The 18,524-nt window shown below is 48.2% G+C and overlaps 1 protein-coding gene across 11 annotated transcripts in view; it reads left to right on the top strand.

Moving 5' to 3' along the window:
* LOC119954478 (centrosomal protein of 164 kDa-like) overlaps positions 1-18,524 on the top strand; it is a 261,857-nt gene that overhangs the window by 49,171 nt on the left and 194,162 nt on the right. Inside the window, exon 2 of one of the 11 annotated variants that reach the window (XM_038779754.1) lies at positions 5,146-5,270. The exons of the other annotated variants lie outside the window; for them this stretch is intronic. The gene's annotated coding sequence lies outside the window, so the exon portion shown is untranslated. The remainder of the gene's footprint in view (positions 1-5,145; positions 5,271-18,524) is intronic. 11 annotated transcript variants of the gene reach the window in all.

The following is an 18,524-nucleotide window of genomic DNA, read 5'->3' as shown; positions in this document are numbered from 1 at the left end:
CACAGTCCTCTACCCTTGTGGCCAAGATCTTCGCCAACAGCTTGGCATCCACATTTAACAGCGAGATCGGCCTATATGATCCACACTGCAGGGGGTCCTTGTCCCGCTTAAGCTTCAAGGAAATCAGCGCCCGTGACATAGTCGGGGGCAAAGCCCCCCCCTCCCTTGCCTCGTTAACGGTCCTAACCAACAGGGGGCCCAGCAGGTCTGTGTACATTTTATAAAATTCGACTGGAAACCCATCCGGCCGCGGCGCCTTCCCCGACAGCATGCTGCCTATCCCAGTGACCAGCTCCTCCAGCTCAATCAGCGCCCCCAGCCCCTCCACCTGCCCCATCTCCACCTTCGGAAATCTCAGCCTGTCCAAAAAGCACCCCATTCCCCCCCCCTCCACCGGGGGTTCAGACTGGTACAATTCCCCATAAAAGTCCCTAAAGACCCCATTAACGTCTACCCCCCTCCGCACCACATTCCCTCCCCTATCCTTCACTCCACCAATCTCCCTGGCCGCGTCTCGCTTTCGGAGCTGGTGTGCCAGCATCCTACTCGCCTTCTCCCCGTATTCGTACACCGCTCCCTGTGCCTTCCTCCACTGAGCTTCCGCCTTTCTGGTGGTCAGTAAGTCGAACTTGGCCTGAAGATTACGCCGCTCCCCCAGCAATCCCTCCTCCGGAGCCTCCGCGTATCTCCTGTCGACCCTCACCATCTCCCCACCAATCTCTCCCTCTCTCTTTGCTCTCCCCTCTCCCTATGGGCTCAGATGGAAATCAACTCCCCTCTAATCACCGCCTTCAATACCTCCCAAACCGTCCCCACTCGGACCTCCCCATTATCATTGACCTCTAGGTACCTCTTGATACACCCCCGAACTTGCCCGCCCACCTCCTCATCCGCCAGCAGCCCCACCTCCAAGCGCCAGAGCGGGCGCTGGTCCCTCTCCACCCACAGCTCGAGGTCCACCCATTGCGGGGCATGATCTGAAATGACTATGGCCGAATATTCGGCATCCTCCACCCTCGAAATCAGCCCCCTGCTCAGAACAAAAAAATCGATCCGGGAATAGGCTTTATGCACGTGGGAGAAAAATGAATACTCCCTGGCCCTCAGCCTCGCGAACCTCCAAGGATCCACCCCTCCCATCTGGTCCATAAACCCCCTCGATACCTTAGCCGCCGTAGGCCTCCTGCCCGTCCTGGACATGGATCGATCCAATGGGGGATCCAGCACTGTGTTAAAGTCTCTTCCCCCCCCCTCCCCAATATCAGGCCCCCCGTCTCCAGATCCTGAATGCGGCCTAACATGCGCCGCATAAAACCCGCAGCGTTCCAGTTCGAGGCATAGACATTCACCAGCACCACCCGCTCCCCCTGCAGCTTGTCGCTCACCATCACATACCTCCCGCCACTGTCAGCCACCACCTTTGACGCCTCAAACGACACCCTTTTTCCCACCAGGATCGCCACTCTCCGATTCTTTGCATCCAGCCCTGAATGAAACACTTGGCCCACCCATCCCTTCCTCAGTCTAACCTGGTCCGCCACTTTCAGGTGCGTCTCCTGGAGCATAGCCACGTCCGCCTTCAGCCCCTTCAATTGCGTAAACACTCGGGCCCGTTTGACCGGCCCATTCAGCCCCCTCACATTCCAAGTTATCAGCCGGATCAGAGGGCTCCCTGCCCCTCCCCTGCCGACTAGCCATAACCCATCCCAGGCCAGCCCACCCCCGGTCGGCCCGTTCCCCACGGCGGCAAACCCCCACCCCGGCCCCCCCTGCATACTCCAGCTCCTTCCTGGCCATTTCAGCAGCAACCCGGTATCCCCCCCCCCCCAGGCTAGGACCCCTCCCAGCCGTGTTACTCCCTCCATAGCACTCCCATGAGCCAGCTAACTTCTGCTGACCCCGGCGACTCCCGCCACACCTCCGACCCCTTCCAACGTGGGGCTACTTCTCCTCCCCCATGCCCATCAGCAGACCCTCCTCTTCCCCCTCCCGCTCTCGCGCGGGAAAAAAAGCCCGCGCTTCTCAGCTCCGACCCCGCCCCCATCAACCCTCAGCGCGGGAAACAAAAGAAAAGCCCGCGCTTTCACCCTGCCCAACCCTGCCTCCTCTAGGGTAGCTCCTATTGTCGGCCCCCACCACCAGCTCCCCACACTCCAAGTCTACCCCCCGACTCGAGCCCATCCACCGAACCCACGCAAAAAGACAGCGCCCCACCCGCCCTAGAAACAACACACAACCAGCATAAAACAGAGAATCCCCCCACCAAAAATTAACACAGTTACATACAAACCCCCATCCCTGACCCTCAGTTAGAGTCCAACTTCTCGGACTGCACAAAGGCCCACGCCTCCTCCGGGGACTCAAAGTAAAAGTGACGGTCCTTGTAGGTGACCCACAAACGCGCCGGCTGCAACATGCCAAACTCCACACTCTTTCTGTGGAGCACCGCCTTCGTCCGGTTGTACCCGGCCCTCTGCTTAGCCACCTCCGCACTCCAGTCCTGGTAGATCCGCACCACCGTGTTCTCCCACTTGCTACTCCGCTCCTTCTTGGCCCACCTAAGCACGCACTCTCGGTCAACGAACCGGTGGAACTGCACCAGCACTGCCCGTGGCGGCTCATTCAACTTGGGCCTCCTGGCCAGTATTCTGTGGTCCCCTCCAGCTCTAGGGGCCTCTGGAAGGACCCAGCTCCGATCAGCGAGTTCAGCAAGACGACCACATAGGCCCCCAGGTCTGACCCCTCCAGCCCCTCCGTGAGGCCCAGGATCCGCAAATTCTTCCGCCTCGACCGGTTCTCCATCTCTTCGAACCGCTCCTGCCACTTCTTATGGAGCGCCTCATGCATCTCCATCTTTACCGCGAGGGCCGAGGCCTCAACCTCTCTTTCGGAGGCCTGCTATCGGATCTCCTGGATTGCCACCCCTTAGGCTGTCTGCGTCTCCAGTAGCTTGTCAGTAGTAGCCTTCAACGATTCTAGCAGCTCCACTTTGAGCTCCCGAAAGCAGTGCTGGAGAGTCTCCTGCTGCTCCTGTGCCTACTGCGTCCATTCCTCGAGGCCTCCGCCGGCCGCCATCTTGTTTTTCTTCCCCCACTTTTTCCTAGGCGCTGCCACCGCTATTTTGCTCGCCCCACTCCTGGTCCAGACCATAGAACACTGGGGATCTGCTGCTGACACCTTCCCACATCGGGAACCGTCGATCAAGTACCGCTGGGGTCCCTAAAAAGAGCCCAAAAGTCCGTTCCTGGCGGGAGCTGCCGAACGTGCGGCTTAGCTCCACATAGCCGCAACCGAAGGTCGAGTGGAATGCTTTTTGAAGTACACTGCAGTGCATATTATTATTATTATTATGTACAAGCTATTGTGGCAGGGAAAAGTGAGCTGAAGAGCTGGAAGTTCTGGGCAGCACGGTAGCATAGTGGTTAGCATTGTGGCTTCACAGCGCCAGGATCCCTGCTGGGTCACTATCTGTGCGGAGACTGCATGTTCTCCCTGTGTCTGCATGGCTTTCTTCTGGGTGCTCTGGTTTCCTCCCACAGTCCAAAGACGTGCAGGTTAGATGGATTGGTCATGCTAAATTGCCCTTAGTGTCCAAAAAGGTTTGGAGGGGTTATTGGGTTAAGGGGATAGGGTTGAAGTGGGGGCTTAAGTAGGTTAGTGCAAACTCGATGGGCCGAATGGCCTCCTTATGCACTGCATGTTCTATGTTCTAGTTGCTTTGAACTTGTTTCTATAATACAACATTTAGAAACATAAGAACTAGGAGTTGCACTAGTCAATTCAGCCCCTCAAGCCTGCTTCACCATTCAGCACGATTGCGACTGATCTAATCTCTGCCTCAGCTCCACTTTCCGCTCCACTTTCCTGCCCGTTCTCCATTGTGGACGGCATGGTAACACAGTGGGTAGCTCCAAGGTCCCCGGTTCGATTCCCGACCTGGATCACTGTCTGTGCAGAGTCTGCACGTTCTCCCAGTGCCTGCATTGGGTTTCCTCCGGGTGCTCCGGTTTCGTCCTACAAGTCCTGAAAGACGTGCTGTTAGGTGAATTGGACATTCTGAATTCCCCTTCAGTGTATCCGAACAGGCGCCTGAGTGTGGCGACTAGAGGATTTTCACAGTAACTTCATTGCGGTGTTAGTGTATGTCTTAAACTGTGAAATCTTTTTGTGTGATCCACTGAGTTAGCTCCTGGGAAATTCAAACCTTTTTAATGGTTGCCGTTCTCGGTGGGGATCACTAGATAAATTGTTCTTGCAGAGAACTGGCACACAATGGGCCAAATGTGCTTCTTCTGAGCAGTGACCATGTCATGATTCTATTCTTTAGGGAATCTTGACGGGTGGAGGGAACTTAATTAAGTAGGTTAAAAATCAGTTTCCTTCTACTGGGATGAACGTTTGCAATTACATTCTTGGGACTTTAAAAGCAATTTGAGTTTCCCAACGACAAGTGTTGGGAAGCCCTTTTGCATGTAATTAAAAGGCTAGCTTGCCAGAATTAAGTGCCCCTTCCAAATTAAGTCATCTGCTAGTGAGAAGTTACAGCGTTCACATTTACGTTACATAACGATTGCACTAAAGTGGCACCTGTCGAGGTAGACTTCCATCACTACCGGTGAGTCGTCACTGCATTGTCCTCTATGGCAAGGGTCTGTCAATGCCAGATCATGCTCAAGACTTGATGGTGGAAATGAAAGTTGCATGCAGGATAAGCAAGAAAGGAAGAGAGGGAGGCAGGCTTAGCAGGGAAGGGTAGAGCAATGGCTGGGCAAAGACGGAAGGATTAGTGGAGGCTATCTGGGGAGGGTTAGTAGTCTCCGAGGGATCCTAATTGGGTGACCAAGTAACTGCTTGGTAGCCAGATTCATACCAAGATCTCAACTTCAACAGTGATGCCCAAGGATGCCCTCTTTACAACTCAGCATCATTATACCTTGTATAGCGAATGATATGAACCAATAAGTGGTGATTGCACAGGTCCATATCAAATCCGGGTATTCAAGAATGAAGTTTGGTGCTCGGGATAATTTCAACAACTAGCAGCAGAATGAGAATACAACAAACATTAACATGGTACAATTATACATATATTTACAATTATGATTAATATTTACAATTATGCCAATTTTGTGCCCTTATGTGCAGATCCAATATCCACAATTGAGTTGTAGACAGCATGGTGACTACAACGTCCTGTTGACTGTGAGGACATCGCTCGGTGTCCTCTGGTGGCCCTAGGTCCTGGCCTGCTAAGGATTTCTTGAACCAATGTAGGTACATCCTCTTGACCTGACCTGCTGGAGGTACTGGGGCTGCTGGCAGTGGGGAGGTTGAGAGGCAGGGCATCCTTGGAGTGTTGTGGGTGAAGCCCCCGGGATGCTTTGCTGCCTCTCTCCTCCTGTTGGATGGCCCTGCAGTGGCATTAGCCTGACCCCTTGAGGAGAAGATGAAACTGGAAGGAGGTTGAGGTGCCCCGTCCGCCCCCTGCCTAGCCACTCCTGCATTGCAATCATGGCTAGAGCGACCGAGCGAAGTCCAAGCTTTTATCTGCCAGCCACTCTGCTGGACCTTGGAATCCGGAATCCAAAGCTGTTGCTACTCTTCTCATGGAGGCAGTCCAATTCTCGATGCTGGTGCCACAGTAACAGACAAAACGCGGACGGACTCTTCCAGCCTTCAGCCCAGTCTGCAGAATAAAGATGGGGAGACATTGAAATACAAACACGAATCTCGGGAGGACCGTAATTTTCACCGTTTGGACTCTCCCAGCTAGAGACAATGGGAGCGCATCCCATCTCCGGAAATCATCTTTCATCTGATCTACCAACCGGGCCAAGTTCAATTTATGTAGCGGGTCCCAATCCCGCGCTACTTGAATACCTAGGTACCTGAAACTGTCCCCTACCAATCTAAATGCAGTTCCCCCAGTCGCCTCTCCTGACCCCTCGCCTGGACCACAAACATCTCTCTCTTCCCCATATTAAGAGAACCGGCCAAATTCCCCAAAAATTCCCATGGTTTCTTCCATCCCCTCAATTGGATCCGAAACATACAGGAGCAGGTCATCCGCGTAAAGCAAGACTCTGTGCTCCACCCTTCCCTCGACCAGCCCCTTCCAGCCCGTTGAGGCTCTCCGAGCAATTGCCAGCGGCTCAATAGCCAGTGCAAACAGCAGTGGGGAGACGGGGCATCCCTGTCTCGCCCCGGTGCAGTCTAAAATAGACCGAAGTCGTCCAGTTCGTCCGTACACTCGCCACAGGAGCCTGATACAGCAATCTGACCCAGTCAGTAAAGTCACTCCCAAATCCGAAGTGCCCCAGAATCTCCCATAAATAATCCATTCAACCCGGTCATCTCCCTACTTTCCGGAGGCATCATAATCACATTTAACAGCCTTATTACATTGGCCACCAGCTGCCTGCCCTTAACGAACCCCCGTCTGATCCTCCACAATAACGTTCGGTACACAATCCTCAATCCTGGAGGACAAAATATTGGCCAACAACTTGCCGTCTACATTCAACAGTGATATCGACCTGAAGGACCCACATAGCTCCGGGTTCTTGTCCCGTTTCAGGATAAGCGAAATCATGGCCTGTGACATCGTCTGGGGCAGAACCCCTCCTTCCCTTGCCTCATTCAAAACCTTCATCAGCACCGGTCCGAATATCCCGGAGAACTTTTTATAGAACTTCGCTGGGTACCCGTCCGGTCCCGGGGCTTTACCCGACTGCATGGCCTTCAAGCCCTCCACTATCTCCTCCAACCCGATCGGGGCTCTAGTCCTCCTACCAGCTCCCCGTCCACCTTCGGGAAAGTCAGCCCCTCCAGGAAGTGCCTCATCCCCTCCGGCCCCGTAGGGAGTTCCGACGTGTACAGCCTGCTGTAGAAATCCCTAAACGCCTTACTTACCCCTGCCGAATCCCCAACAAAGTTCCCATCCACGTCAATAACTTTCCTTATTTCTCTAGCTGCCTCTCTCTTCCTGAGCTGCTGTGCAAGCATCCTGCTGGCCTTCTCTCCATGTTCATAGATCGCCCCCTCGCCTTTCTGAGCTGTTTCACTGCCCTCCCTGTGGTTAACAGGCCGAACTCCGCCTGTAGCCTCCGCCGTTTCCTTAAAATCCCTATATCTGGAGTCTCCACGTACCTCCTGTCGACTTGTAGAATCTCTTTTACCAGTCGGTCAGTCCCTGCCCTGTCCATCCTGTCCCTGTGGGCCCGGATCGAGAGCAGCTCTCCTCTCACCACTGCCTTCAGTGCTTCCCAGACCACCGCTGCTGAAACTTCCCCCGTATCGTTTACCTGCAGGTAATTTTGTATGCATTTCCTCAGCCTATCAGCCATCCCCTTTCTTGGGCCTGCCTCCAGCCCATGTGCTGCACCTCCTCCGCCCCCCCTCCCCCGGCAGCCTCCGCCACCGACCTCCTCTTTGTCCCTCAACCGAAGTCCCTCCCTCGTCAACAGAACAAATACACCCCCTCACCCCCTAGCAACACCACTCTGAAACCTAACCCATACAATAAACTAAACATATGCACACCCCACACTACGCTTCCGTGAGCTAGCTCACCCAGCTAGCTTGGTGGCCCCGCCCCCGGCACCAAATAGTCCCCCCCCCCCCATACAAACAAATTCCCTCATCTAACAATCCCCACACAATCACCCAACTGAAAGAAAAACACCGAAATCCAAACAAGCACGTCTCCATCCCACAAAAGTGCAAATCAAAGCAAAAGGCATTGCCAACATTCACCAGAAAGAAAACCTGAAAACAAAAATTTTTTTTCCCCCCCTTCTTACACAGAACTCAAAAAACAGAAGAGAAAAAAAAACCCAATATAAGCCAACAAGTTGCATCAAAGTTCAAAAGTTCTTAGACCCCACCAGTCCTTTCCTTTTCGCGAAGTCCAGCGCGTCTTTGGGCGATTCAAAATAATGATGCTGGCCCTCGTATGTGACCCAGAGACGAGCCCGATACAGCAGTCCAAATTTCGCCTGTTTCTTGAAGAAGATTGACTTAATTCGGTTGAAGCCTGCCCTTTTCCTGGCAACCTCCACACTCGGGTCCTGGTCAACCCGCAAGATACTGTTGTCCCACTTACAGCTCCGCGTTCGCTTGGCCCACTGAAGAATACATTCCTTGTCCAGGAACCTGTGGAACCTCACCACCATTGCCCTCGGAGGGTCCCCCATTCGCGGCTTCCTCGCAAGCGCTCTGTAGGCCCTGTCCACCTCCAAGGGTCGGGAGTATGTCCCCTCCCCCAGCAGCTTCTCAAACATACCCGCTATGCATGCCCCAGCATCAGCTCACTCAGACCCCTTCGGGAGCCCGACAATTCTCAAGTTCTGCCGGTGGGACCTAGTCTCTAGGTCCTCCACCTTCTCCAGAAGCTTATTTTGCTGGTCCCTCAGCTTCTCTACCTCCAGATCCACCGCTGTTTGACGCTCCACCTGCTCAGCCAGTGCCTTCTCAACCTTCTGGATCACCCGATCCTGGGTGTCCAATCTGTGCTCCAGCCGATCAATCGACTCTTTAATCGGGTCCAAGTAGTCCCGTTTCTGCTTGGCAAAGGCGTCCTGGATGACCTGCATCAACGGCTCTGTTGATGGCTGGGCCGCCACACCAGGGGCTCAGTCCTCGGCCATGCTGTCTCCTGCTGCAGCTTCAGCACAGCCCTTGCCTGTCTTTTTATTTCTGCCTTTTCGTACACTTCTGGTTCTTTTCTCCTTGCACCGATGCGTGGAAACCGTGCCCAATTGCCTCAGCCTTCGAATTTGCAGTTTAAAACCGGAAAAAAGTCGGGGGGGAAGGTCCAAAAGCCCGACCAGAGCGGGAGCCACCAAATGTGCGACTTACTCCTCCATAATCGCCACCGGAAGTCCCAGACCTTGGCTGATTGATTGATTGATTAATAGATTGATACTTATTGTCACATGTACCGAAGTACAGTGAAAAGTATTTTCTGAGGCCAAAGGAGCGTACACAGTACTTACACAGTAGACAAAAGAATAATTGACACAGTAGACAAAAGAATAATTGACAGAGAACATTGACAAATGGTACATCAACAAATAGTGATTGGTTATAGTACGGAACAAGGGCCAAACAAGCAATATATGAGCAACAGCATCATAGTGCGTCGTGAATAGTCTTCTTACAGGGAACAGATCAGACCGAGGGAGAGTCGTTGAGGAGTCTAGTAGCTGTGGGGAAGAAGCTGTTCCTATGTCTGGATGTGTGGGTCTTCAGACTTCTGTATCTTCTGCCTGATGGAAGGGTCTGGAAGAGGGCAAAGTCTCAAATCCACCTCCCCACCTGTTGCCCATATCCCTTTAACCCATTTTATTTTTATCAGAAATATATCTATCTCCTTTCTTGAATCATTTAATAACTCAAATTCCACAACACTATGAGGCAGCTAGTTCCACAAATTCATCACCCTCTGCGAGAAGTAGTTCCTCCCCATCTCAATTCTAAATCTATTGCCTCTCAACCTAGTGACCTCTTGTTCTAGATTATCCCACAAGGGGAACATTTGGTCTGTTTATTTTATCAATCCTATTTTGTATTTTATACACCTTGATCAGATCCCCTCTCATCCTCCTAAACTCCAGCGAGTATAAACCCAGCTCTTTCATCCCCGGAGTCAATCTGGTGAACTTCCTCTGAACTGTCCCCAAAGCCACCACATCCTTGGGTGGTCTCTCTTCTTTGCCTCCTTCTCTTTCTGCTTGGACCTGGAATGGAAAAGAGAAAGACTTGGTGGATGTTTAATTTAATTTAATCTCGAACAACACATCTGACATCTGCAGACTGGAGACATCCTCACTGGTTTCCTGGGGGAGTCCTATCACACCTTCAGCATTGGCATGGTCCCACTGCTCCCCAACAAGTTCAGTCACCACCTTTTGAAAAGTGTTACGAATATCTGGGAGGAAGTTGCCAATGTGCTGATGTGTGTGTTCATGCCCTGCAGACAGAGCGAAGGACTGATTGTTGTTCCAATGGGTGCATGAGCAGTTTAGGAGCATGAATACCGTTGCCAGTTTGTAGTGATTGAAGCTACAGGTTGTGAACACTTTATTTAGTGACTATGAAATGAATAAGCTTTCCATATTAATTAACTATTTTGTTTATACACCAGGCATTATTTTTGAGTTTCCCACTTATAGAGACTTTCATTGTCCATAAAGAAAAACTGACCGTTAATTGATCTGTTTTGGACAAGGACAGGCTGTATTGGGGAAACTCAAAGGCCTGATTATGATGAAATTGGACTTTGTCCTGAGATTGGGACATTGAGTTGAGAACACTGTAATATATCTCACGCATGAAAACCAAGGTTCGTGTCATCTAACCTTGATTTACCTCCCCTTCCCCGTATTTAAAAAAACCTAGGTGCTGTCCTACAAGTCTTCGGTTTCCTCCCACAGTCCAAAGATGTGCGGGTTAGGTGGATTGGCCATGCTAAATTGCCCGTAGTGTCCTAAAAAGTAAGGTTAAGGGGGGCTGTTGGGTTATGGGTATAGGGTGGATACGTGGGTTTGAGTAGGGTGATCATTGCTCGGCACAACATCGAGGGCCGAAGGGCCTGTTCTGTGCTGTACTGTTCTATGTTCTATAAGTCTTGACTTTTCATCATGATTTGTCAATATAGTCGTTTTTCAAAAAAATCTTGTTTGGGTACTAAGTGCAGTCATTTGCAGCATTTTAGGAGTTAATTTTCACAGTCTTATTGCCGTTGCCTTCCTGATCATAGATTGGAGGTGTTCGTTTTTTAAATAATTTAGAATATTTATGCACTTTATTTTCTGACACAGATGAGTTCTTTATATGAATGTAATAATAGTTAAAAGATTGTATTTGAACAGGATGTTTTTAATAATAATGTATGACCATATAGCCTGGGTATGATTTGTGTTTCTTTAACCAAGGTTTAAATTTAATTTTCTCAGGTAACACATCATTGCTTGTGGCTCTAGTTGCCATTAGCAATTTTCTTTATTGTTAGAAAAGCCATTCAGACTTCAACCAAAACTAATGATCAGGAAAGGAGAGGAGAGGAAGAGAGATACTAAATGTGCTGAAATATTGGGTGAAATGTTACTGTCAATGTACTGTCATTGAAGAAGGGGAGCAGGTGATCTAATAACACTCATACTGGACAGAGGCACGTTAATACTGCATATTTCAGGCTGCACGTGCACTCCAATTGTAGCTTTTATTGGGTGCAAGGCTACATTAGTGCAAGTGCAGGTTTAGTGATCACTGAAGAAAGTCACTACTCTAACTCACTTTTTCCCATGACTTTGATGAAACTAAAACTTCCTCTACTTTGCTATGTTCCTTCTATTTACTGGATTTTAATACCTTAATCTGGCTCCACATGCACAGTAATAGTTAATCAAACTCACCTTAACCCTGATGGTGCCCTGCCTGTCTTTGATACTTGAGTTTCTCAACAAGACGCAAACCGTACGTACTCCATATTACTAGTGCAATGTTTCCGTAGTATTTGAAGGGATCAGGGATGATGCACATCTTTCGTATAGCCATGGAAGTGTATACAGTGATCCTGTACACAAACTGCTTGCTTCACTTGCCTGTATAAAAATTAATTTATTGTCTGTGATGTGCTTTGTGAGGATAACACAAGTTCCCTCTTTCGTGAGCGGTGGCGACAGTTTTGCAATGTTAAGCAATTTGAAAAATAAATCTTTATATACCTGTCAGTATCTTGACAGTGTAGGTGCTGTTTCTTATTAATCTTTTCTTCATTGTTGTTGGTTCAAAATCCTGAAACTCTGACCCTAACAGCACTGTAGGTGTTCCAACGGTTCAAGAAGACAGAGAGAAGGTCATTAAGTGCCTGCCCAGCCAGTGACACCCACATCCCATGAACAAATGTTCCAAAATAACCTTTCTATTGTAATTTGTCAATGCAAGTTCTGTTCCTTAAAATCTTGTTTCATTTGTAATGCACAGTAATTTAAGTTTTTAAAAAAAATTTTTGCTAGCCTTCTTTGACAATAATTTGCTAACGAGTATGACTGTCCACCTAAGAATCTCTGTGATACTGGTCATGTGTTCTGTTGGTTCTTGGCATGGCTGATAGTCTCGATCCAAGAGCCACATCTTCAAGCACACTTGGCTGATGTTTCCAGGAGGTGGGATCTGTCCTTGGACTCTAGATTGCTGGTATTCCTTTCTCAGGCACCTTTTCTGGGCCTGCTCTTGCCATTAGGTGTCCTTGGTGAATTGTGTCCCTTCAATCAGAAGGTTCCTCCAAGGAGGTCTCTTCTGAGCAAGGGTCTTCCAGGCGTTAATGTCGATGTTGCATTTCTTAAGGTTAGCCTTCAGGGTGTCTTCAAAGTGCTTCCTTTGTCCTCCACTTGTTCATGAGCCTTTCTTGAACTGGGCGAAGAATATTTGCTTTGGCAGTCGGGACTCTGACATCCTAACAACAGGGCTGGCCCAATGGAGTTCGTTTCGGATAATCATGGCCGTGATGGAGCTGCTCTTGGCTCCTTCATGGACACTGATATTAGCACGCCTGTCTCCCAGCGGCAAATCATCTCGGACAGTGTTGATTGGACCTCTTCCAAGGCCTTGAGGTGACATCTGTACGTAGTCCAAGTTGCTGAACCATATAGAAGAGTTGAGAGGAGGACCACCTTGTACATGACCATCTTGATGTCAGCACGGATGTCACAGTCGCCTAAGACACTTGTCCTTCGCGGTCCGAAGGAGCGCTCGCGGATTGGATGTGGGATCCCTGCATTGATGTCAGCCTTAGAGGAGAGATGGGTCCCTAGGTATGGGAAATGTTTGACTTTTAATAGAGTTTCTCCATTGATGTTGAGGGAGAGCCTGGATCTTGTCCTGGGGCTAATTAGTAAAGTACTTGAGTCTTTTTGGGTTTGAGGCTGAAACTGATTCTTTGGTGTGCTTCCACAAAGGTGTCGAGCATGGCTTCGAGATTCTCTTATGAGAGAGTGCAGAATCACAGAATAATACGGTGCAGAAAAGGCCATTCAGCCCATTAAGTCTGCATCAATGCACGAAGAACCCCTCTCCTTCCTACCTAATCCCATTTGCCAGCACTTGGCCCAGAGCCTTGAATGTTATGATGTGCCAAGTGCTCAACAGTGTACTTCTTAAAGGATGAGAGGCAACCCGTCCCTACCACCCACCCACGAAGTGTATTCCAGACAGTCACCACCCTCTGGGTAAAAAAGCTTTTCCTCAAATCCCCCCAAAACCTCCTACCCCTCACTTTGAACTTGTGTCTCCTTCAACTAAGGGGAACAACTGGTCCCTATCCAGCCTGTCCATGCCCCTCAATCTTGTGCATCCCGATCAGGTCGCCCCTCCGTCTTTTTGACTCCAGAGAAAACAACCCAAGCCTATCCAACGTTTCTTTGTAACTTAAATGTTCCATCCCAGACAACATCCTGGTGAATCGCCTCTGCACCGCCTCCAGTGCAATTACATCCTTCCTATGAAAATGAAATGAAATTAAATGAAAATCGCTTATTGTCACGAGTAGGCTTCAATGAAGTTACTGTGAAAAGCCCCTAGTCGCCACATTCCGGCACCTGTCCGGGGAGGCTGGTACGGGAATCGAACCTTTCTGCTGGCCTGCTTGGTCTGCTTTAAAAGCAAGCGATTTAGCTGAGTGAGCTGAACCAGCCCCTATAATATGGCAACCAGAATTGCTCACAGTACTCCAGCTGTGTGCTCACCAAAGTTCTATACATCTCCAACATGACCTCCCTGTTTTTGTAATCTATGCCTCGATTGATAAAAGCAAGTGTCCCATATGCCTCTTACCACCCTATTAACCGGTGTTTCTGCTTTCAGAGATCTATGGACAGACACGCCAAAGTCCCTTTGTTCCTCGGAACTTTCCCGTGTCAGGCCATTCATTGAATACTTCCTTATCACGTGACTCCTTCCAAAGTATACCACCTCGCAATTTTCAGCGTTAAATTCCACCTGACACTTTCCTGCCCATTTGACCATCCTGTCTACATCTTCCTGTAATCCAAGACACTCAACCTCACTGTTAACCACCCGGACAATGTCCACTCTGCTGGGAAGCTTGCTCTTGACAAGGTGAAGGATGGTGGCAGTGAATGTGGAGAAATGGGTGGGGGCAATGAGACATCCCAGCTTGACTCCGGACGTGACCTCTAAGGTTTCTGTTTTATCGCCAACATCTTGTTGTGGAAGAGTCGAAGGATGTTGATGAATTTCTCTGGACTGCTAGCCTTGGCAGGGTCTTCCATAGCACTTCCCGATTGACTGAGTCAAAAGCATTGATCAGGTCGATAAAGGCCATGTCAAGTGATTGAAGTTGCTCCTGGCATTTCTTTTGAAGTTGCCGAGCAGTGAAGATCATGTCTACTGTTCCATGGTCTGTTTGAAAGCATTCTGGCTTTCCGGGTAGATTTCTTCAGAGGCTGGGAGAAAGCGGCTAGCGAGGATTTGGGTGATGATCTTCCCGGTAATGGAGAGTAGGGATATTCCTTGACAGTTCCTACTGTCCCCTTGAGCTCTTTTCTTGAAGATGGTGGCCATGACTGCACCCTTGAGGTTGGCAGGAATCTTCTCTATCCCAGATTTTCAGCAACAGCTGATGGACGTGATGGCTGATCTCTTCACCTCCAAGTTTGAAAGTCTTTGCTGGTATCCCATCCATTCCTGTGGCTTTTCCATTCTTCATGTGTTCAATGGCAACTTTGACTTTGCCCACGGTTGGTGGGAGTCGAAGATCATCTTTGGGGAGGAGGGGATTTCTTCAAACACGTCCTCATCTACTGTTGTATCACTGTTTAGAAGTTCTTTCAAGTGTTCTCTTCATCGAAGGCCGATATTTTCTCTGTGTCTCAAGAGGGTTCCATCTTTGCCCTGTTGCCCTTCCTTGGATTGTTAGTAATATTCATTTGTGTGTTAATTTATCAAAAACACTTAACTGAAATTTCTCTTTTATGACCCCTGTTGAACAAATTAGACCTTTAAGTTCATACTTATCTAAAACATACTTAGTGTCTATTTCAGACACAAAACCCATCCATTATGTAGTTGATCAATAAACCAAGGCATACATACGGTTGAAAGGTTGGCTGATCTATCTGTAAATATTCCAGCCATTCAGCATTTCAGAGATACCATGTTCTTTGCAGTAGAGGGCAGCATTGCTCAAAGTTTAGTTTGACATCAACTGCATTACCCAATGATTTTTTTAAACCATGATGTAATTGATCGGTCGATCAGACAAGCCTTCAGCCTATTCCGTCAAAGGCAGGCAGATTAATAAATTTTTTGTTTTGTTTGTTTTTAAAATTAATTTAGAATACCCAATTCTTTTTTTTTCCAATTAAGGAGCAATTTAGCGTGGCCAATCCACCTATCCTACACATCTTTAGGTTGTGGGGGTGAGACCCATGCAGACATGGGGAGAATGTGCAAACTCCACACAGACAGTGACCCGGGGCCGGGATTGAACCCGGGTCCTCGGCGCCTTGAAGCAGTAGTGCTAACCATTGCGCCACCGTGCCGCCCAGGCAGATTAATTTAAGCATTAATTGTTTAATTTGCTGATCATTTTATGAATCTTTTAATCTCTTTCTAAATGGGACAACAACATAATTATTCTTGGGGTCATCCCACCCACCACTATTTTTTCCTTTTTTCTCTTTTTGAAGGCACTGGCTCTTAACAGGAGAATGGTTTCGTGGGTACAACGGTACTTCGATATCTCAATCATTCTGTATGCGCAAGCCGGTTTAGATGCGAGTTGACAGGATATTCGACTGCAGACAGCGTCCAAGTATGATATTGTCCATATGGGATAACACAAATGCTTTGCAGAAAGTGACGTGGGAACCCTACCTGATTTTATTTTTAATTATTTGGGTTTGGGGCAGTGAGACTGATTTCAGTACCTCCACTCTTACATGTCTAAGATCGGTTAACTTGATGCAACCAGGGATTGATACTGCGGTCCTCTGATCCGCCTGTCTTGGTAATGTCTGCGCAATATTTTTAACATAGTCGTCTGCGTTCTCTACTTCTAAATGTAACATATTTTAATATTTATAATAGCCGTGCATATTTATAACAGAAGAAATTATTTCTTCATTTTTATAGTCCCTTTTAATGGAATCAATGAAGCATAATAAACAGTCACTGAATGGTTGAGGGACGGGTTAGGACTGGCATTATTGAAGAGGGAGTGATGAGAATGGTTTGTAGAAGTCATAATATTCAACAAAATAAACTGAAAATCCTTTGTCATAATCTGTCATAATAGTCGGGTAATAATTTGAAGCTTATTGGTTGGACTTTTTAATTTCTATTTTCACACTCATGATTTTATTTCTTCAGTTTTGCGGAACAGATTAATAAATCACGGTGAATCTGTGACTCTTAGCAGCCGGGAGTAGGTTAGGAGTTCTCTTCTGCATAAGGATGATATAGCCAATAATTCAGCTGACAATGGATAGATCTTGCCAAACCTGAGGCAGCCAACTTTGATTGATAATGACTCTTGGAGCCTTAACTGCAGAGTTTATGCACGTGTGTTGATTTGTCGTCACAATATGGAGGCTCTTCTTGTGGTCCGCAGTATGAATCTTTATTCATTGCGTTTGGACAAGGATATACTCTGTAGCCGCATCTTTCAAAACTATGATACATTTTCAACTCAAGTGGGATTGAAAATCAAGCTGGGTGGATGATTTGAGATTGCCAATTTTATGCCTGAATTGAAAGTTTCAACTCTGCTCATTGTTTTTAATCCAATAATGTCCATCTGATTATGGCATAAAGCATAGTGTGAAGTAGGTGGACGTTGCAAGGGTGGAAATAGTGAATGGGGGAGAAGGAAAGAAAGGGAAGGGGATGGAATTGTGTTAGATTGGTTTCTTGCTTTCCCATATTTCTTCTGATGTCATACACCATTCTAATCATAGAACATAGAACACTACAGCGCAGTACGGGCCCTTCGGTCCTCGATGTTGCGCCGACCTGTGAAACCATCTGAAGCCTATCTGACCTACACTATTCCATTTTCATCCATATGTCTATCCAGTGACCACTTAAATGCCCTTAAAGTTGGCGAGTCTACTACTGTTGCAGGCAGGGCGTTCTACACCCCTACTACTCTCTGAGTAAAGAAACTGCCTCTGACATCTGTCCTATATCTATCACCCCTCAATTTAAAGCTATGTCCCCTCGTGTTGGTCATCACCATCCGAGGAAAAAGACTCTCACTATCCACCCTATCTAACCCTCTGACTATCTTATATGTCTCTATTAAGTCACCTCTCAGCCTTCTCCTCTCTAACGAAAACAACCTCAAGTCCCTGAGCCTTTCCTCGTAAGACCTTCCCTCCATACCAGGCAACATCCTAGTAAATCTCCTCTGAACCCTTTCCAAAGCTTCCACATCCTTCCTATAATGTGGTGACCAGAACTGCACGCAGTACTCCAGGTGCGGCCGCACCAGAGTTATGTACAGCTGCAGCATGACCTTGTGGCTCCGAAACTCAATCCCCCTGCTGATAAAGGCTAGCACACCATATGCCTTCTTAACAGCCCTATTAACCTGAGTGGCAACTTTCAGGGATTTATGTACCTAGATGCCGAGATCTCTCTGTTCATCTACACTACCAAGAATCTTGCCATTAGCCCAGTACTCTGCATTCCTGTCACTCCTTCCAAAGTGAACCACCTCACACTTTTCCGCATTAAACTCCATCTGCCACCTCTCAGCCCAGCTCTGCAGCTTATCTATGTCCCTCTGTTTCCTATAACATCCTTCAGCACTATCCACAACTCCACTGACCTTCGTGTCATCTGCAAATTTACTAACCCATCCTTCTACACCCTCTTCCAGGTCATTTATAAAAATGACAAACAGCAGTGGCCCCAAAACAGATCCTTGCGGTACACCACTAGTAACTGAACTCCAGGATGAACATTTGCCATCAACCACCACCCTCTGTCTTCTTTCAGCTAGCCAATTACTGATCCAAACCGCTAAATCAACTACAATCCCATACTTCCTTATTTTCTGCAGTAGCCTACCGTGGGGAACCTTATCAAACGCCTTACTGAAATCCATATACACCACATCAACCGCTTTACCCTGATCCACCTGTTTGGTCACCTTCTCAAAAAACTCAATAAGGTTTGTGAGGCATGACCTACCCTTCACAAAACCGTGTTGACTATCGCTAATCAACTTGTTCTTTTCAAGATGATTATAAACCCTATCTCTTATAACCTTTTCCAACATTTTACCCACAACCGAAGTAAGGCTCACAGGTCTATAATTACCAGGGTTGTCTCTACTCCCCTTCTTGAACAAGGGGACAACATTTGCTATCCTCCAGTCTTCCGGCACTATTCCTGTCGACAAAGACGACATAAAGATCAAGGACAAAGGCTCTGCAATCTCCTCCCTGGCTTCCCAGAGAATCCTAGGATAAATCCCATCTGGCCCAAGGGAC

This window comes from Scyliorhinus canicula, chromosome 19 (assembly GCF_902713615.1).
Source record: "Scyliorhinus canicula chromosome 19, sScyCan1.1, whole genome shotgun sequence".
Taxonomy (NCBI): domain Eukaryota; kingdom Metazoa; phylum Chordata; class Chondrichthyes; order Carcharhiniformes; family Scyliorhinidae; genus Scyliorhinus; species Scyliorhinus canicula.
Note: the sequence above shows the minus strand (reverse complement) of the source record. Positions and strands in the feature narration are given on the sequence as shown.